At 37.6% G+C, this 21563-nt stretch overlaps 1 long non-coding RNA gene across 2 annotated transcripts in view; it reads right to left on the minus strand.

Annotated features, from left to right (window-relative positions):
* Positions 1–21563, minus strand: part of LOC129393503 (uncharacterized) — an 81750-nt gene that overhangs the window by 35553 nt on the left and 24634 nt on the right. Inside the window, exon 3 of one of the 2 annotated variants that reach the window (XR_008620406.1) lies at positions 20067–20160. The exons of the other annotated variant lie outside the window; for it this stretch is intronic. This is a non-coding gene — a long non-coding RNA (uncharacterized LOC129393503). The remainder of the gene's footprint in view (positions 1–20066; positions 20161–21563) is intronic. 2 annotated transcript variants of the gene reach the window in all.

Genomic DNA, 21563 nt, shown 5'->3' on the forward strand with positions numbered 1-21563 from the left:
GGATTCAGTCAAGTCTAACAGACCCAATTTTCTCACCCAGCCTTGAAGGTTCTCTCTACTCTTCTACCACCTTCAAGGTACACTAATGTTCCTGACCTTCTTTTTTCTTCAAACCACATATAAGGCTTTTTAGTCTCCACTGGATGCACTTAAGGAAAGTAGATAAACTGTATCTTAATACAGAGCAAGGTCTGCTGATGTAGAAGATCAAATAACACATTTCATGAACTTGAAATGGCAGGTGGACGAATTATAATTATTTGATGCCTGAGCAGGGGTCCTGCCGTAAGGACTTCTGTGGAATTCAATAATATGAAAGAATATCAGATCCTGGTAAGGGGTGCTTACAGCCTAAGTAGAGAAACAAAACATAAAGACACGTGAGGAACAATCGCAGAGCTCACGTAAACCTAGGCAGAATTATGCAGCACATACTGGAAAAGGACAGACTGAAGCTGAATTTAGCTCTATTCTCCTTAACTGCCATTTTGAGCATTCACTGTGAGCCAGGCACAGTGCTAGGAGGTGCTCTACATACCTTCTTTTCTTTTAATCCTCACAAACTGTGTGATAGGTATTGTTAGCACTATTTCAGACATAAGATTAAGTAATTTGTTTAAGTAAACAGGAGAATGCATTGAAACTGTTCTGGGTTAAAACCCAAATCTATGTGACTTGAAGTAGGTGTCCATAACCCCCACCCCATATTGACTCCTTCTTTAGAAGAACTTTCTACCTTGAAAGAAGTTATGAGCTGTCTTTGCTTGAGAAGAGTTTGTACAACGTAGAGGCAGCGTTGTGAAAGTAAAGGAATGAATGATATGGATTGCTATCCTTCAGTTTCCTGACTGGGCCATCTAGTTCTAGGCTGAGGAAAACAATAAAAACCACAAGCTCAAAAGATGCTAATGTTGCACAAGCTCCCAGGGGCCTTGGGCTGAAACACACTTGGAAAGATCATTCTGCTGCTTCCACATGTAAGACTTTTTTTTTTTTTTTTTTTTTTTTTTTTTTTTTTTTTGAGATGGAGTCTCGCTCTGTCACCCAGGCTGGAGTGCAATGGCGTGATCTCGGCTCACTGCAACCTCCACCTTCCGGATTCAAGCCATTCTCCTGCCTCAGCCTTCCAAGTAGCTGGGACTACAGGTGCATGCCACCAGGCCAGGCTAATTTTTTGTATTTTTAGTAGAGACAGGGTTTCACTATGTTGGCCAGGCTGGTCTCGAACTCCTGACCTCATGATCCACCCACCTCAGCCTCCCAAAGTGCTAGGATTACAGGCATGAACCACCATGCCTGGCCACATGTAAGACTCTTTAGACTCCACAGGATTCATGTTAGGAAGGTGAATGAGCTACATTTTCATACAGAGCAAGCTCCCCTGACACAGATCATATAATGCATTTTGGACAACTCCAGATTGATTAGTTCCCTCCCAATTTAGCTTTTACTATTTTACTGGACTCTAAAATTAATAGAAAAGGGTACTCTGGGGACCTTTGGCATTGACTTTGTGGCACGGCAACTTTTCCATATGTCTAGTTTCAATACTTGCCGCTGCAAAATATACATTAGAGTTTTACACCCAACATATACTCTGTGGAATATAAAAGTATATAAAATGGTCATATCCCTCCAAGAACTTATGCCCTCATATACAGGTAATTACAACAAAGGCAAGATTCAATATGCGAAGAGTGTGAAAAGAGCTTAAAGTCCTTAGTACCAAGATCCTCTTCAGTCAATCATATTTACCCAGACGCTCATGGAGCCACAATCTTTTTGAGAACGTCTTAAGCAAGAAGGTGGGACATTTGGGTTTTAGGCTCAATGTGTACTTCTAACACACCCTCTCCTGGCATTCATGGAACATTTATTGGGCACTTATGATGTGCCAGGCACTGGGAATGCAGAGATGACTATGATGTAACCCTGCCAGCAAGGAACTCACATGCATGCCTTTATCAGAGCTGGGAGCAATGTCCCACCCAACACATCCAACCAACTTCAGCAAGGTGTTTAACTGGAGAGTATGGGGGAGAGTGCAGGGACTAATGCTGATAGTGCTGAGTCAACAATTTATCCACTTATCCTCTCCCCAACACTTCCTCAGAAAGTGAGAGAGTTGCAGGAAACCACATGAGTTTCACTAATCCCCCACCAATGGCACCCACTGCATTACTGGCCTCATTATTTCTTAATGGGACTTTGTTGATTACAGACTGCTTAATTACAGTGACAGACTCCCTTTTGGTTGGGGGGCCCTGGGGCAAGAAAATGAGGGTAAGAAGGTTTGTGGGGGGGATTATGACTGTAGGCAATCCCCTACCTCCCACCCACTGCCCTGCTATCCAGGGCAGGAGCTAGTGTGAGAAAGGAATCTCTGACCAGCTATATTGTTCCTCCTTTCCTGCCCCCCTTGCACTAATAAAAGCCTTCAGAGATCAGAAAAAAATCAACTTCATCTTATAACAGTTTTCCTAATATGACTTTCTTCATTCACCTTTGAAAATATCTGTTAATCAGAAAGAAACAGCAATATCATGTCACTATTAAAACACAGGAATAGTATAATTCTTGGCACATAGTAGGCATATAACAGATATTTGTGGAATAGATGAATGATTACAGACAGACAGAATAATAGGAGCAAATGCATGCAGAGAACAAGCTGATGGTATGTCTATACTGGGCTACCTGATCAAGTGACCCCTTCATGGAAGCACTCCCCCACCGGACTCTCCACTAAAATGACCAGTTGCATGACTGAGTTGACAACATCAGAAGGCACCTTTAGTACCACACATATGCATCTAGTAACCAAAAGAGAGGAAAAGAGGAAGGGAAGGAGGAAATGAGGTTTTTTGTTTGTTTGTTTGTTTGTTTGTTTTTCCTGTACGTGTATGTACAAAAGTCCTGAAAAGGTACAGGTGGGAAAACCAGAGAATAGAAAAGGTGAAGTAAACAAGACTGAACCATGAGGTGTGGGGCAGAATGGGCATTTCAGGCAGTAAATAGAGTAGGTGTAGAGATGATCCAGACAGCCACATCCACTTCAAGTAACACAATTAGTTCTTGTAATGTCTTGCATTGACCTCACTTTGCCACCTCTACCATACCTATCCCAGGCACTCAATAAATAGTCTTGGTTTAAACCCAGGCAACTATTGATCCTGGCCAATAAAATTAAAGTGGACAATAAAAAAAACAGAGATCAACAGACTAGTTTTTAAATTTGTTTTTTGCCCAAGCAGTTGCCTTAGCAATATATGGTTTACATAAGCATTCATTGGAAAGTGTTTGCAGTGTCAACTTGGGAATGACTAGGGTAGGGAAACCAAGGTGTACGCTGAAGGGCAAAGAATGGTCAAATCAGGATTTTAAATTTCCTAGAGGTAATATACATGCCCCAACATTTGGGGGTTGACTATTTGTACCTTCATTCTGAACTATACAATTTAAAGAAAAATTTCTAATGTCCCCATTTTTCATTTGTAATACTCATCATCAGAGATAGATATATCTCAGGGTTCTTTCTCTCTTCTTTTATATAAAATGGCTTATTCCTTATGCTGGGACAGTATTAAACTGTCTATAAAATTCCCTAAATTAATCACTGAATAGTTTAAACATAATAAACGTGTTAACTGTCTCAGTTAATTGGCCCAAGAAATTGTGTTCATCCACAGAATCATATTTTTTTCCTCTCTTACACTTTCTCTGTCATCCTGAGCTAATGCCATAAGCATGAAAAATTGTTCTTTACTAAAGCTGAATTCATATCCAAAACTAGAGCAAGGCCTTAAATAGGAATTTAAGAAATAACTCCAAAATAGGTAGAAGAGAGGGTTTTGGATGTTTTCACCACAAAGACTTGATAAATGTTTGAGGTGAAAGATCTGCTAATTACCCTGATTTGGTTATTACATGATGTATCCATGTATGGAAACATCACACTGTTCCCCATGAATATGTACAATTATTATGTGACAATTAAAAACAAAATAAAACTTGTAAAAAAAAAATCCACTGACTTGGAGGATCATCACATCTTGTGTAGGTCAGTCACTTCTGAGATGGCCACCATGTGTTCAGGGAATAGGGAGAAAATTCAAAAGGAGGAGATATAGTCCCTTCCCACTGGGAGAGTTCTGTACCATGGGGGAGATTGGAAAGCACTCGTGAAGCAGAGACCACAGCAAAGAGAGACAAGGACAGAACCAGGAGGCAGCTTGCTGAGCTCCAAGGTAAGTGCTAGAAAGATGTAAGGAAACTAAATAGAGAAAAACCAAGTCAGGGAGTAAAGGACCAAAGTGATGGGCCATGGACAAGATTCCATGTGTGTGCCTCTGCGTGTGTACTTTACAAGGAGCGGCAGGAAAGAGCGGGGAAAAGGGGTAAACTTAGATCTGTGGAGAGAAGCAAGGAAAGTCCGGGGGAGAAGTCTAGGATGTGAAAGGCAGGGAGGCGTGCTATAAAAGATGCTGAAAACTGGGTCCCAAGCCTTCTGTCCTCCATGACTATTTATACAAATCCACACTCAACATTGGTGGGCAGGCCAGTAGATTTTTGCAAGGTTATCTGACCTGTGTGAAACATGTCTTTGCGTCAAGATAATGAAAAAGAGGGGGTGCTCTTTACATTATGGCTTTGAGCCTCTACTGAGGAACACTTAATTATTAAGTCCACTCTAACATGAAGTGATGGGAACTGGGAGATACCTGTCTTCAACAGCATAACAGGCTTCAAATCTCTGAAGAGTTATTCAGAGGACAACTGGCAGCTGTGCTTCATTCTTTCTGAGGAAGTAAAAACCACAAGGAAATAGAATGAAGCTACAGAGGCTGGGACTGAGTTAGAGGAAAAAAAAATCCTCATGGAAAAGACTCTCCTCTTTGGTACCCCTTAGGACAGCCCTTATAATAGCCATCCATCTGGGATGACTTAAATGCCAATTTGCTGGACTCGTGAGAAAATAGGGGTCCGTGCAATGTTTCATGATATAGTTCAAATGCTACCTCATCTGTAAGATGGGTAAAATGATATTTCACAGAGATGATATGTGCAAAAATGCATAGCTCCATGACCAGGCCCAGGTTGTGTGTGTGTGTGTGTGTGTGTGTGTATGCATGCGTGCATGCTGTAGTCATTTCTTCAGTAAATACAGATCTTTCTCTTTCTCTCTCTTTTTTTTGCTCATCCTCAGTTTCCTTAAATAGAAAATGGGCATAGACTGCCTTAGAGAATTTGGCAGGAAGATCAAAGGAGTTCAATGGATGGGAAAACATTTAGAAATTGCAAATCACCACACACAAAGAAATAAAAGTTATCATTAGGCCCTCTGTGAAAGTGTTTTTCTAACTGCCACTATATGCACATGTGCCTGTGTGTGTGGTCATGTTTGTTCTATGTGCATCTGCATGCACATGCATTAGAAAATGCATCCAGGCCAGGTGCAGTGGCTCACGCTTGTAATTCCAGTACTTTGGGAGGCCCAGGCAGGAGGATGGCTTGAGGCCAGGAGTTAGAGGCCAGCCTGAGCAAAATGGCCAGATCCCGTCTCTACAAAAATTTAAAAAATTAGCCAGGTGTGGTGGCACAAACCTGTGGTCCCAGCTACTCAGGAGGCTGCTGAAGCAGGAGGATCGCTTGAGCCCAGGAGGTGAGGCTGCAGTGAGCCATGTTTGTGCCACTGCACTGTAGCCTGGGCAACAGAGTGAGACGAAAGAAAGAAAGAAAGAAAGAAAGAGAGAGAGAGAGAGAGAAAGAAGGAAAGAAAGAAAGAAAGGAAGGAAGGAAGGAAGGAAGGAAGGAAGGAAGGAAGGAAGGAAAGGAAAGGAAAGAAAAGAAAAGAGAAAGGAAAGGAAAGAAAGAAAGAAAGAAAGAAAGAAAAAGGAAAGAAAGAAAGAAAAAGGAAAGAAAGAAAGAAAAAGAAAGAAAGAAAAGAAAGGAAGGGAGGAAGGAGGAAGAAAGAAAGAAAGAGAGAGAGAGAAGAAAGAAAGGGAGAGAAAGAGAGAGAGAAAGAAAGAAAGAAAGAAGACAGAGGGAGGGAGGAAGGAAGAAAAGAAGGAAAGAAATGCATCAGAATGGATATGTATTAGTGGAGGGGAAGGTGGCATACCTTATACCTTGGGAGGTTTGATATTTGGGTGAATGGATGATCAGTGAGTGTATACATTGTATAGCTGTGTATATGTGTATATATGTATAGGTGTATGTGTCTACCTATAGCATGGCATAGGTGCTAGGGGCAAGTGTGGCCATGGTATATGTTGTTTTTTTTTCTGGGAAGTATGACTACAGAAAGACACATGCAGATAGGACTCAATTACCAAACTCAAGTGGAAAAATGAAGATTTATATAGCTTTGAATTGAATTGATCTGACAATGTAGGCAAAAAGCTTTGTTTTCCATTTTTAATCTGTCCATCAGCTCACTCTCCAAACTAAATCATTAAAATATAAGCATCAGGAGGATGGGGACTTTGACTATCTTGTTAACTGGTATATGAACAGCACATAAAACAAACTGCACCTGGCACAGGGTAGACATGAAATAAATATTGAGACAAATACTGGAATAAATATCTGATAAATGAACAAATGGTTTATTTAAACCACCTCGGGGCCCCATTCTGCCTCTGCCAATTAATGGAAGAGTTGGGATGACAGCAGGGATGGACTGGGACCAGCAGGACACTGGTTCTTGAGGCAGAGAAGGCATATGAAGAATGAAGCTGGAAGAATTCATCCTGGCAGGCTCCTTCGAGGGATGGGAATATAGAACAGAGAACTATCAACATTCTACACACGAACTTATCCCCTGAATATTTATTCTCCAATATTTTATGAGTATCCATTGTGTGACAGCTGCAGTATTTGGTAATATGGTTATAAAAATGAATAAGCTGTGGTCTTGAAGTATGCATTTTGGTGAAGACCGATGTGAAAACAAAACAAAATTATAAAATGGGCATAGGCCTTAGAAAATGTTTGTAAAAAGTATTCTGGGAGCAGATGAGATGAGTGAATATTTGCCTGGGAGAGGAGCTAGGTTCTCAACCCTCTGAGCTAGGGTTTGAAGCATGAGTTTCTTGCTGACTTCCCAAGTGCAGAAGGGGAAAGGAGTTTCCAAGCAGAGTAGGGCAAAGTCCATGTTGTTATGTGGGAACAGGAAGGGGCTCAGCTTGTTGTGCATCATGGACAATGACACAAAGTATGCACAAGGAATCCAGGCTTTTAGATGCAGAGTTGCTCAAGTTGTTGTCTTAAAGCAGATCATTGTAAAGCGGAAACCTAATAGCAGGTGTACTATATCTTGACTGCACATGCAGCATCACTTTCATACTTTTACTCAACAGCAGAAGGAGGGCAAAGTGTAGATAAAGGTATTAAGAAGTTACATGGAGGTCTTTATGAGACAACATCAAACGAACAGAGCTGTAAAATGCAGATGAGAGGAAAGTGGGAAATGACTATTGAGGAGACTACATCAGAGAACATAAAACCACTTCAGAAAACATGGCACACATATAGAAAAAGGGCTTAAAAACATTTACAAAGCAGCATATAAATAAGTGCAAATATGTGGTACAGACAGTCCCCTGGTGCTATGTGAGCATAGAATAAACAAGAAACTAACACTGGGTGAGGGTTACTTGGGAATGAATCAACCAAAGTTTAAAAAATAGGATAAGGAAATTGTCAGACACCAACCAAAATTTACTCCCCTGACTTACTCCCAGCCTGGGCTGATTTTCTACCTGTCACAATGAACACGTTACTCATTTGCCACTTTGAACAGTCGGTTTTCATTTCCTACTCTGCAGACATCCCCTCAGACACTCTATTTAGATTCCCACAGGCAATTATGACTCTCAGATTTCCTGTGGCTCTAGGAGTATGGGGGGTCAGGTTGTCCTAGACCATAAGGAGGCAATTATCCAGATAATTTAGGTATCAAATCATTTATTTGAATAATCAAGCTCATGTATCCAATTTTCTGCTTCCCAAAGTTCTGGCAGCTGACTTTCCCAAGATTAGCACATGCAGTACCAAGTCATAGGAAGACTTAAGAATGTCCAATAAAATGTGTTTCTGTTGACATTATGTAGGGTTCTTTGGGTCCTCAACCACCTTTTATTTTATTTTATTTTATTTTATTTTAAGTTCTGGGATGCATGTGCAGAACATGCAGGTTTGTTACATAGGTATACATGTGACTGGTGATTTGCTGCACCTATCAACCCATCATCTAGGTTTTAAGCCCCGCATGCATTAGGTATTTGTCCTAATGTTCTCCCTCCCCTTGCCTCTACCCCCCAACAGGCCCCACCTTTTCTATCTGCCATTTGGTTTGACATGTACAGCAATCTTTAGGAGTCCATGTCAATTTCCCAGAGATGGAAGGGTGCAGACAAGTTCCTGATTTTGTTAGGTCTGACAGTCATTGTATTTCACTCACTTAGAAAAGAAATTTGAGTCTAAAGAGATTCCTCCCCACAGATATCTAAGCTGGAATAATGTTAGCCTACACTGCTGTTTACACAGGCTGCCTCCCCTAGAGGCAGATTTGAAAAACATTTGGGTTAAAGCCGATAGTATTTGGTCATTCAAATAATGATAAAGAAGAAGGAGTCAAGAATGGTAACCAGGTTTCTGGCACAAGCAACTGGATGCCTCCAACTGAAATAGGAACTACAAAAGAAAGAGCAGGTGAGTTCTACTTTTGAGCATGTAAGATTTGAGCTACTTTGGGTGGATAGCAGCTGCATACTTCAGTCTGTACTGGACTTGATGGATCTGTGTAAATATCCTGATTTAGTTTATTCTCATGAGGCCTATACCTCCTACCACATTTCATGTTCTCTGAGAATATGTCTGATGCCTAGGGTTTCTTTAGTATCCACCTGCAGAGAGCCTCATATGGGGTTCATTCACAATGGGGGATAATATTTATTGATTGGTAGGCTTGGAAATAAAGGTTTTCAAATGTTTTCCCAGAGAAACCTTCTCCTTCACACTCCAGTCCTTGCTTTTGTTTTTGTATCTGCTTTAGAAGGGTTCTTTGGTCTCATTACAGCCAATTTAGACAAATGCCTTTGCTACTTTAGTCTGCTTTTTTTTTTTTTTCTAAAATAACTCATAGTGTTGTGTTTAGGTTTTTCTGTTGTTAAACTATATATTAAAATAAAGATTTGGAAAATGATTTCATAAGTCTGTCATCCTGACTGGATTCCTCTTTATTAAACCTTATGCCATAAAATAGTTAAGGGTCACACTCAGATTGTCCCAACCTCATATTAAATGTAGACCTATCAAAGAGCGATAAGGGGATACAGGGTGAGGACTGTAACCCAGGAGACCCAGAGACTTTTAAACCATATATTTGGGATATAGACAAGCCCCTCTCATACTGTAAGGAGCACTAGGGCTGATTCTTAAGTTCCCCCTTTCCTCACCACTATGAAAATTACCTTCACTCCACCTCTATCCCCAGGTCCCCGGGCCCACAAACTTGGAGCTAATCTTTAAACTTCCCCCTAATCTTTGCCATACATGGTTACACCACTACCAAGTCCTCATTCCTCCATCGTAGTATTTCATAGAGTTTATTCTTCTTTCTTGGCCAGGTTTCCCTAAGAATTAAAGCCAGAAGTAAAAATTTATGTGATAATACTTTATTGAGGAATGCAGACCCAGGGAATACGTGAAAGCTGCTTTCACGGGATCCCCCTGTTATGCGGTAGCTATTGTTGTTCATCATATCAAATTAAAGCTCTTCCACTTGGCCTTAATTCATCGTTTGTACAGCTCCCTCTCCTCACCACTCCCACCCACCACCACACCTCCATCTAATGGCTTTCTAAATGGAATCTCTTCTCTGGTTTATGTACTCTACTTCCTCTCTTTCATACATGACATCCTCATGCAAAACCTCAGGCTTTCATGCCAAAAATGTTCACCTCCTCTGCAGTAACTCAATTTCTCTCCTCATAAAAATAATAATAGCTGAGATTTCCTGAATACTTATTATGTGCCACGCATTGTGCTAAGGGTTTTGCATGTGTCATCTCAGTTAACTTAAAAAATCTCTTTGAGGCGGATACTATTTTATGACAGAGTTAACTGGTTTTTGGAAAGACCAGTCATTTTGCTCAAGATTATATAGCTAATAAATTGCCCAGCAATGACTTAAACTATCGTTTGTTTAAACTCCACGTAAAACTTCCTATTTGCAGGGAGACTTCCCTTAACCCAACAGTGACAATGCTACTGCTCTGTGATTCCACAGCAGTTACAAATATAGTTTCGTTTTGCTACTTTGCCACTTTTTACACATTATTAAGTGTTCTTAAGTCTTTTATTGTTGTTGGTGATGGTGGTGGTAGTGTGTGTGTGTGTGTGTGTGTGTGTGTATCAGAGAGAGAGAGAGAACTTTCCTAAACTAGACTTTAGAATGGGAGATTCCAGAAGGCAAGGAATGACTTTCATTGATTTATTTTTTAAATATCACTGTCGTCTGTCATTGGAGGGCAGAGCTCTGCTCTTTGGCATTGGCAGCAAGGAATACTAGAATGCTCACAAACCAATATTCAGGGGTGACTTTGTACAAGACAATGGTGTGGCCACACATAGGATAATGAACTCAGTTTTAGATTCTTCTCTTTAAGACACATAATAAAGTTAGAGATAGCCCATGGAAGAGGATTGAGTGGCTGGCTTATGACAATAGTGATCTTTATGTAAAAAGATAAAATTTGGAGGGTAGGATATAGTGAAAATATTTAAATTCAAGATGGCTATCCTGTGGGTAAATATAGTATTTGCCAATCCTGAAATAATGGAACAAGAGAGGCACATTTTGAAACAAATGAATAAACTGTTTTACATTCAGTTAGCAGACTAATAGAACTTGTTACCGTGAAATAATTGCTACAAGCTGAAAATACAAGAATTTCTAAGATGGCTTAGACTTCCTGTTCGAAGACGGCAACATGAAGATGGCAGTATAAAAATGACATATTCCTTTTCTCCTCTTGTAAATCACCAAAAATTAAAAAAAATGACAAGGAGAATGAGAAATCTTCAATGAAGCTACAAGAAAGATGAACCGAGAGAGATAGAAAGGCATCAAAAGGAGTAGCCTTGAACAGGACTGGGGAGAAGAGAGGATGCACCCAGCTGCAGATGTAAAGAATCAGTAGGTACACTGCTTCTAGGAGCACATCTTCAATACAAAACCAAAATCTCTCACAGCAGGGTGTATAGGCTTGCAGCAAGAGCTTTCCTAGACCTACTTTGCTTCAGAGAAACAAAAGTGGGGCTGAAGGAATTACACAAACAAGCGTATTTTCAGAAAGCAGTGTGATGGAGGGAGAAGATAAACCTTGCCTCTCGACTAGTCCTACAGCAACCTATATCCATTGGCTGGGGAAATATAAAGGAAAAAATTCATAAATAAACCTGAGACATAAGAAAAATTTCTCTTAGCCTGGAACTCTGAGCTCTCAACCACTCAGTCTTCCTATGAATAGTGATACAGGGAAAACTTATCTCATTCAAAGATGAGTAGTTATAAAGAACAGGCTTCCACAGTAGGTAGCAGGAAAGAATAAAGAGAGTTTTTTTTCTTTAATTTAAAGAAAATCTAAAGGCTATAAAGGTTAGAAATAGCAGGTCCAACAATCTAACAATAGAAGCCCCAGGAGAGAAAAGTGGACGAGAAAATATTTAAAGAAACAAAGAAGAAACACTCTCCAAAATTAAAGACGAAAGACCTTAGATTGGAAGGGCTCATACAGGGCCAAATAAAACAGATAGCAAAAATGCACAATTAAATACATTACACTGAATTTTAAGAATATCAAAGACAAATAGAGAATTTTAAGGGAGAAAGAGTAGATTACTAATTAAGGAATAAGCATCAAGCTGACATTAGATGTCAATAGAACATAGGATGAAAGAAACAATGGAGTAGAATCTTTAAAGAGTTAGAGGAAAAAGGCCGTGCCTTGAGAGGAAAAAGGCTCACACCTGTAATCCCAGAACTTTGGGAGGCCGAGGTGGGTGGATCACGTAAGGTCAGTAGTTCAAGACCAGCCTGACCAACATGGTGAAACCCTGCCTCTACTAAAAATACAAAAATTAGCAGGGCATGGTAGATGCCTGTAGTCCCAGCTACTCAGGAGGCTGAGGCAGGAGAATCACTTGAGTCTGGGGAGGCAGAGGTTGCAGTGAACCAAGATCGCGCCAATAAAAGTAACCCAGTAAGGAGACATGGAAAGGAAGGGTGATTAAGTATTTTAATAAAGTTTATTGTTTTTTAAAAAGCTAGAATTAAACAAAATAAAAAAGGTATACCTGTGAAACTATAAACTAAAAATCCAGACAATAGCAACATGATAGAGGAATGAGTTATGGAAAACAAGAGATCCAACAGAATGCTAAAGAACTTGTCCTGTTAGGATCTGAGATAATGCCATATTTAAGAAATAGTAAAGGGGTAAATAACAAGAATATGGCTATTAAGTCAAGGGAAAAACCATAGGAACTTCTAAAAACTCCGTCTATCAAATAAGAAACAGAAAAGGTGAAAAAATAAAAAAGTTTTGGTAAATATTATTTCATCAAATAAGAATTTGTTTCCAATAAAGAACATGAAGAATGCCTGAGTAAAATTAACAGAAAGATGGTAGATTGGAAAAAAAAAGTTGTAATATCTAAATTTCATAAAAGACTTTACCTAGACCAGTACTTTGCAAACTTTAGTATGCATTTGAAAAAACTGGGGATCTTGTTTAAAAGTGGATCTTGAATCAGTAGGTCCAGGACAGGATCCAAGATTATGCATGTCTTATAAGCTCCAGGTACTGCCAATATTGCTGGTCATGAACCATTCTCTGAATAGAAAATACCCATTTTCTATTATCCTATTACTTCTATTATCCTACTCTATTCTATTATTTCTATTTATTCTCATGTTAATAAATAAGAAAAGATAACAACCCTAATAGACTAACATATAAAGGATGTGAGGAAACTCAAATATGAATAAATGCTCTCCAGTGTTCTAAAGTTGCATGTATTGGTAATTTATTATTTTTATTGCTCAAAAGTATTCCTTTATATGTACCTACCACCCTTTGTATAATCATTCGCCACCTGATGGATATATGGGTTGTCTCTAGTTTTTAACTACTGTGAATAAAGTTGCTATGAACATCCTGTGTACAAGTCTTTGTGGGAACATATGTGTTCATTTATCTTGGGTAAAAACCTAGGAAGCCAATTGCTGGATTTTTACAAGTGTATGTTTAACTTAACAAGAAACTGCTAAACTATTTTCCAAAGTGATTGTACCATTTTCCATTCCCATCAGAAGTGTATGAGAGTTTCAGTTGCTCCATATTTTCATCGACATGTGTTATTGTCAGTCTTCTTATTTTGAGCCATTTTAGTGGTGTGTAGTGGTATCTTAGTATGACTTTAATTTGCATTTCCCTGATGACTAAAGGTAGTGAGCAACTTTTTATGCATTTATTGAACATTTGCATATCTTTTTTGTGAAGCCTGTTCACAGCCTCTGTCCATCTTTAAATTAGTTTGCCTTGTTATTGTTGACTTGTAAAAAGAGTTCTTTGTCTGTGCAAAGGACTACACATGTCCCTTGTCAGAGACATAGGTATATATAGCTGGGTGTGGCAGGTGGCTTTAATTCCAGCTACTCGGGAGGCTGAGGAGAATGGCATAGATAGATAGATAGATAGATAGATAGATAGATAGATAGATAGATAGATAGACAGATTTTTTGTCATGGTCTTGTGTTGTCTTTTCCTTTGCTTAAAAGTCTCTTTCAAAGAGCAGAAGTTCTTAATTTCAAAATCAAATTCATACTTTAAAACTTTCATGGATCCTGCTTTTTGTGTCTTATCTCAGGAATTTTTACCTATCCCAATGTTGTGAAGATTCCTTCTATGTTTTATTCTAGAAAAGTCTTTGCTCCATCTCAAACTAATTTCTGTCTATGATGTGAGGTAAGGGTCAAAGTTGTTGTTGTGATGGATATCTAGTTGTTCTAGCATAATCTGTTATAATAGTATCCTTTCCTACATTGAAATACCTTGGCACCTTTATCCAAAACTGGCCAACAAAATAATAGAAACAGAGAGTAGAACGGTAGTTTCTAGGGGCTGGAGGAGAAGAAAAATGGGAAGTTATTGTTTAATGGGTATAGAGTTTCAGTTTTATAGATGAAAGCAGTTACAGAGATGGATGATGGAGATGGTGGTAAAACAAACATTATGAATTTATCTAAAACCAATGAATTGTACATTTAAATAGTTATGGTAAATTCTATGTTATATGTATTTTACACAATAAAAAATTGGAAAATAATTTTGACTAAATGTATGGCTCTATTTTTGGGCTCTCTATTATATCCCATTATCTATCTTTATGTCAATATCACAGTGTTTTGATTACCACAGCTTTACAGTCAATCTTGAATTCAGGTAAGTCCTCCAAGCATTCTTTTTCTAAATTGTTTTGGCTATTCTAGGTCATTTACATTTCCATATGAATTTTAGAACCAGTTTGTAGATATCTACAAAAAATATCTGCTGGGATTTTTATTGAAATTGCACGGAATCTTTCTAAATTTAGTTTCTTTAATAACCAAATTAGGGAGAATTAACACTTTAACAATACCAAATCTTCCAATTTGCAAACACGGTATATCTCTCTTTATTTATGTCTTCTTTAATTTCTTCAGCAGTGTTTTGTTGTTTTCAGTGTTCAGGTCCTGCACAGACTTTGTCAAATTAATCCTTAAATATTTCATGAATTTTTAGATGTTATTATAGATAGTAGTTTTAAACTTTTTATTTTCTAATTGTTCATAGCTAATATGAGAATACAATTGATTTTTTCCACATGTTGACCTTATATCCTGCAACATGTCTAATTTTATTAGTTCTAACAGATTTTTTTTAGATTCCTTTGGATTTTATATATATATGCAATCATGTTACCTGCAAATAAAAACAATTTTACTTTTTTCTTTTCAATGTGTATGATTTTTATTTCTTTTTCTTGCCTTAGTTTACAGGCTAGGATCTCCAGCACAACACTGAACAGAACTCGTAGGAATGAGCATATTTGCCTTGTTCTTGATCTTAGGGGGAAAGTGTTCACCATTAAATATGATGTTAACTGTAGATTTTCTGTAGATGCTCCTTATCAGACTGAGAAAAGTTTTTTTCTATTTCTAGTCTGGAGAATTATTAGTGTTGAATTTTGTCAAGTACTTATTGTGAATCTGCTGAGGTGATCACATGGTGTCTCCATTTTTTTGTTTATATGGTGAAATATATTGATTGATAGTCAAATGTTAAACTGACTTTGCTGGATTCAATCTGTTAATATTTTATTAAGAATTCTTTTGGAAGTTCTGGCCAGGGCAATCAGGCAGGAGAAAGAAATAAAGGGTATTCAATTAGGAAAAGAGGAAGTCAAATTGTCCCTGTTTGCAGATGACATGATTGTATATCTAGAAAACCCCATCGTCTCAGCCCAAAATCTCCTTAAGCTGATAAGCAACTTCAGCAAAGTCTGAGGATACAAAATCAGTGTGCAAAAATCACAAGCATTCTTATTCACCAATAACAGACAAACAGAGAGTCAAATCATGAGTGAACTCCCATTCACAATTGCTTCAAAGAGAATAAAATACCTAGGAATCCAACTTACAAGGGATGTGAAGGATCTCTTCAAGGAGAACTACAAACCACTGCTCAAAGAAATAAAAGAGGACACAAACAAATGGAAGAACATTCCATGCTCATGGATACTAAGAATCAATATCGTGAAAATGGCCATACCACCCAAGGTAATTTATAGATTCAATGCCATCCCCATCAAGCTACCAATGACTTTCTTCATAGAACTGGAAAAAACTACTTTAAAGTTCATGTGGAACCAAAAAACAGCCCGCATTGCCAAGTCAATCCTAAGCCAAAAGAACAAAGCTGGAGGCATCACGCTACCTGACTTCAAACTATACTACAAGGCTACATTAACCAAAACAGCATGCTACTGGTACCAAAACAGAGATATAGACCAACGGAACAGAACAGAGCCCTCAGAAATAATACCACACGTCTACAACTATCTGATCTTTGACAAACCTGACAAAAACAAGAAATGGAGAAAGGATTCGCTATTTAACAAATGGTGCTGGGAAAACTGGATTGCTATATGTAGAAAGCTGAAACTGGATCCCTTCCTTACACTTTATACAAAAATTAATTCAAGATGGATTAAAGACTTACATGTCAGACCTAAAACCATAAAAACCCTAGAAGAAAACCTAGGCATTACCATTCAGGACATAGGCATGGGCAAGGACTTCATGTCTAAAACACCAAAAGCAATGGCAACAAAAGCCAAAATTGACAAATGGGATCTAATTAAACAAAAGAGCTTCTGCACAGCAAAAGAAATTACCATCAGAGTGAACTGGCAACCTACAGAATGGGAGAAAATTTTTGCCATCTACTCATCTGACAAAGGGTAATATCCAGAATCTACAAAGAACTCAAACAAATTTACAAGAAAAAAACAAACAACCCCATCAAAAAGTGGGCAAAGCATATGAACAGACACTTCTCAAAAGAAGACATTTATGCAGACAACAGACACATGAAAAAATGCTCATCATCACTGGCCATCAGAGAAATGCAAATCAAAACCACAATGAGATACCATCTCCCACCAGTTAGAATGGTGATCATTAAAAAGTCAGGAAACAACAGGTGCTGGAGAGGATGTGAAGAAATAGGAACATTTTACACTGTTGGTGGGACTGTAAACAAGTTCAACCATTGTGGAAGACAGTGTGGCGATTCCTCAGGGATCTAGAACTAGAAATACCATTTGACCCAGCAATCCCATTACTGGGTATATACCCAAAGGAATATAAATCATGCTGCTATAAAGACACATGCACACGTATGTTTATTGCAGCACTACTCACAATAGCAAAGACTTGGAACCAACCCATATGTCCAACAATGATAGACTGGATTAAGAAAATGTGGCACATATACACCATGGAATACTATGCAGCCATAAAAAATGATGAGTTCATGTCCTTTGGAGGGACATGGATGAAGCTGGAAACCATCATTCTCAGCAAACTATCACAAGGACAAAAACCAAACACCGCACGTTCTCACTCATAGGTGGGAATTGAACAATGAGAACACTTGGACACAGGAAGGGGAACATCACACACTGGAGCCTGTTGTGGGGTGGGGAGAGGGGGGAGGGATAGCATTAGGAGATATACCTAATGTAAATGACGAGTTAATGGGTGCAGCACACCAGCATGGCACATATATACATATGTAACAAACCTGCACATTGTGCACATGTACCCGAGAACTTAAAGTATAATAAATATATACATAGATATCAAGAATTCTTATATCTGTGTTTATGATAGATATTAAACTACACGTTTATTTTCTTATGATGTTTTTGTATGATTTTGATGTCACAGTAATTTTGGCACCATAAAATGAGTTATGAAGTGTTTCCTCCTCTCATATTTTCTGAAATTTGCAGGATTGGTATGATTTCTTCATTCAGGGTCTGATAGAATTCACCAGTGAAGCCATCTTGGTTTGGTGTTTTTCTTCAAGGGAAGGTTTTAAAATTATAAACTCAGTTTTTTCAATAGAGCTAGAGTTGTTCACATTTTTCAACTTATATGTCAGTTTTGGCAACTTGTGTTTTTCAGAAATTTATCCATTTCATCTAAGTTGTCAAATTTATTAACATAAGGCTGTTCATAATATTTCCTTGTTAGCCTTTAAAGTCTGTTGAATTGGCCAAGCACGGTGGCTCACGCTTGTAATCCCAGCACTTTGGGAGGCCAATGCGGGGTATCACTTGAGGCCAGGAGTTCAAGACCAGCCTGGCCAACATAGTGAAACCCCATCACTACTAAAAACACAAAAACTTAACTGGGCATGGTGGTGTACACCTGCAACCCCAGTTGTTTGGGAGGCTGAGGCATAAGAATTGCTTGAACATGGGAAGCAGAGGTTGCAGTGAGCAGAGATCGCACCACTGCACTCCAGCGTGGGCGACAGAGCAAGACTCTGTCTCAAAAAAATAAATAAATAAATAAAAATAAAATAAAATAAAATAAAGCCTGTTGATCTATGGTATCTCCTTTTTTCATTCCTGATATTTGTAAGCTGTATCTTCTTTGCTTTTTATAATCTTTCTAACTAGAGGTTTATCAATTTTGTTAATTTATTCAGTGATACTGCTTTTCATATCGTTGACTTTACCTATTATTTTTCTGTTCTTTATTTCAGTGATTTCCACCCTAATTTTTATTATTTCATTCTTCTACTTTTGCTTCATTTTGTGCTTCTTTTTATAAGTCTTTAAAATGGAATCTTAGATAATTGATTTGGGATCTTTCTTCTTTTCTAACAAAAACATTTACAGATATAGGTTTCCTTTTAGATACTTCCGTAGCTACATTCACAAATTTTAAAATATTGTGCTTCGTTTTTTTAAGAGTCAAAGTATTTTCTATTTTACCTTGTGATTTGTGTTTCATGGACTATTTAGGAATATTATGTTTAATTTTCTAAAATATGGGAATTTTTCAGATATACTTTTGGTTAGGTTTTTAATCTAATTCTGATGTGATCAGAGTATACTCTATATGATTTCAATCCTTTTAAATTTAGCAATGCTTGTTTTATGGTCAAAATGGTTTATCTTGGTGACTGTTCCATATATACTTGAAAATAACATGTATTCTGCAATCACCGCAGGTAATGTTCTATGAAGGACGACTCAATCAAGTTGGTTAGTTAGTTGTTCAGGCCTTCTAAATCTTTAGTGGTATTATGACAACTTGTTCTATCAATTCCTGAGAGAACAGAGTTTAAAATCTATTCTAATGGTGAGTTTGTCTATTTCTCTTTATAGTTATGGCACTTCTGCTCCATGTATTTTGATGTTCTGTAATTTGCCAATTATTTACTATTATTATTGTTATTTCCTTTTGATCATCTGAACCTTTTATCATTATGAAATGTCCCTCTTTATCTGTCTTACTATTCCATGTACTGAAGTCTCCTTTGCCTGGGATTAATATAGCACCTTCGGCTTTCTTATTGTTTATGTTTGCATGCTACCTGTTTTCCCACCCTTTACTTTTAATCTAAATATTTAAAATGCATTTCCTGTAGACAGCATATTGTTTAACCATGCTTATTTATTCTATTTGACAATTTCTAGCTTTTAATTGGAAGGTTTAGACCATTTATATTTAATGTAATTATCAATATAGTCGACATTAAGTCCGGTCATCCCTTGTTTCCTCTTTCCTCTTTTGGATTAATTGAGTAAGTTTTAGGATTCCTCTTTTGGATTGAATAAGTTTTAGGATAGCTATACTTTTTCATTTGGTTATTTTATTGACTATTTTATGGGATTTATATTGTGCAACTTTAACTATCAATGCCTATATTCAAATAATATACCCTGTCACATACAAAGTAGGGACAATAGTTTGCTTCCATCTCCTTTGTGCTATTATCGTCATACATTTTACTGCTATGTATGTTATAAACCCCAAAATACATTGCTTTCTCTTTTGTTTTAAATAACTTGTTATCCTTTTTTAAAACTTTTTTTCATTTAAAATTTATTTATTTATTTATTTATTGAGACAGCGTCTCGCTCTGTCACCCAGGCTGGACTGCAGTGGCATCATCTCAGCTCATTGCAACCTCCACCTCCCAGGTTCAAGCAATTCTCCCACCTCAGCCTCCTGAGTAGCTGGAACTATAGGCATGTGCCACCATGTCTGGCTAATTTTTGTATTTTTTGCAGAAACAGGGTTTTGCCATGTTGCCCAGGCTGGTCTCGAACTCCTGGGCTCTAAGTGATCTGCCCACCTCCTAAATAGCCTGTTAACTTTTAAAGAAAATTTAAAAACAAGAAAAAGTCTTAATATTTACCCATATACTTACCATTTCTGAAACTCTTATAAGTCCAAGTTTCTATTCAATATCATTTTCATTCAACCTAAAAATCTTCCTTTAGCACTCAGTATTCATTCGGATTCTGTTTGTGTGGAAACAAGTCTTTATTAACCTTTACTTTGAAAAACATTTTAACTGGACATAGAATTTCAGGTTGGCACATATTTTTCATTCAGTACTTTAAAAATGTTCTTCCAGACTGTAAACTAGTTCAACCATTGTGGAAGACAGTGTGGCGATTCCTCAGGGATCTAGAACTAGAAATACCATTTGACTCAGCCATCCCATTACTGGGTATATACCTAAAGGATTATAAATCATGCTGCTGTAAAGACACATGCACACGTATGTTTATTGCAGCACTATTCACAATAGCAAAGACTTGGAATCAACTTAAATGTCCAACAACGATAGACTGGATTAAGAAAATGTGGCACATACACACCATGGAATACTATGCAGCCATAAAAATGATGAGTTCATGTCCTTTGGAGGGACATGGATGAAACTGGAAACCATCATTCTCAGCAAACTATTGCAAGGACAAAGAACCAAACACCGCATGTTCTCATTCATAGGTGGGAATTGAACAATGAGGACACATGGACACAGGAAGGGGAACATCACACACCAGGGACTGTTGTGGGGTCGGGGGAGTGGGGAGGGATAGCATTAGGAGATATACCTAATGTAAATGACGAGTTAATGGATGCAGCACACCAACATGGCACATGTATACATATGTAACAAACCTGCAAGTTGTGCACATGTACCCTAAAACTTAAAGTATAATAATAATAAAATAAAATAAAACGAAACAAAGAAATAAAAATTGCTAATTTGCTAGGTGAAAAAAAAAATGTTCTTCCAATGTCTCCTGGCTTACATTGATGCTGACAAACCATGTCTAATAATTCTTATCTTTGTTCCCTTATATTTAGTATATCTTCCCTAGCTACTTTAAAATTTTTCAGCAATTTGATTATGATGTGCCTTGGTGTAGTTGTCTTTATGTTTAGCCAGCCTAGGGTCACTGAGCTTCTTAAATTTATAGGTTTATAGTTTTTATTAAATTGAAGGGAAGCTATCCATTATTCCATCAAAATTTTCTTAATCCTATTACATAAATGTTAAACTACTTGATATTGTCCCTGCAGTCATTAATGCCTTCTTTTTGTTTTTCAGTATTTTTTCTATCTATGCCTCCGTTTGTATGGTTTCTTTCTATGTCTTCAAGCGCATTTATCTTTTCTTCTGTAGTGTCAAATCTGTTATTAAACCCATTCAGTAAATATATATATATATATACACACACATATATATATTTTCATATATATAGCACTTGTTTAGGATGGAAGGACAAGTTTCATGTCAGTTACTTCTTTGTGACCAGAAGCAGAAGTTTCTTATCTCCTTATTTTTCTTATTTTTATCTTTTTTCTTATCTCCTTATTTTTCTCTTCATATTTCATGTTCTGTAGTTTC

The sequence above is a fragment of the Pan paniscus genome, chromosome 10, assembly GCF_029289425.2.
Source record: "Pan paniscus chromosome 10, NHGRI_mPanPan1-v2.0_pri, whole genome shotgun sequence".
Classification (NCBI taxonomy): domain Eukaryota; kingdom Metazoa; phylum Chordata; class Mammalia; order Primates; family Hominidae; genus Pan; species Pan paniscus.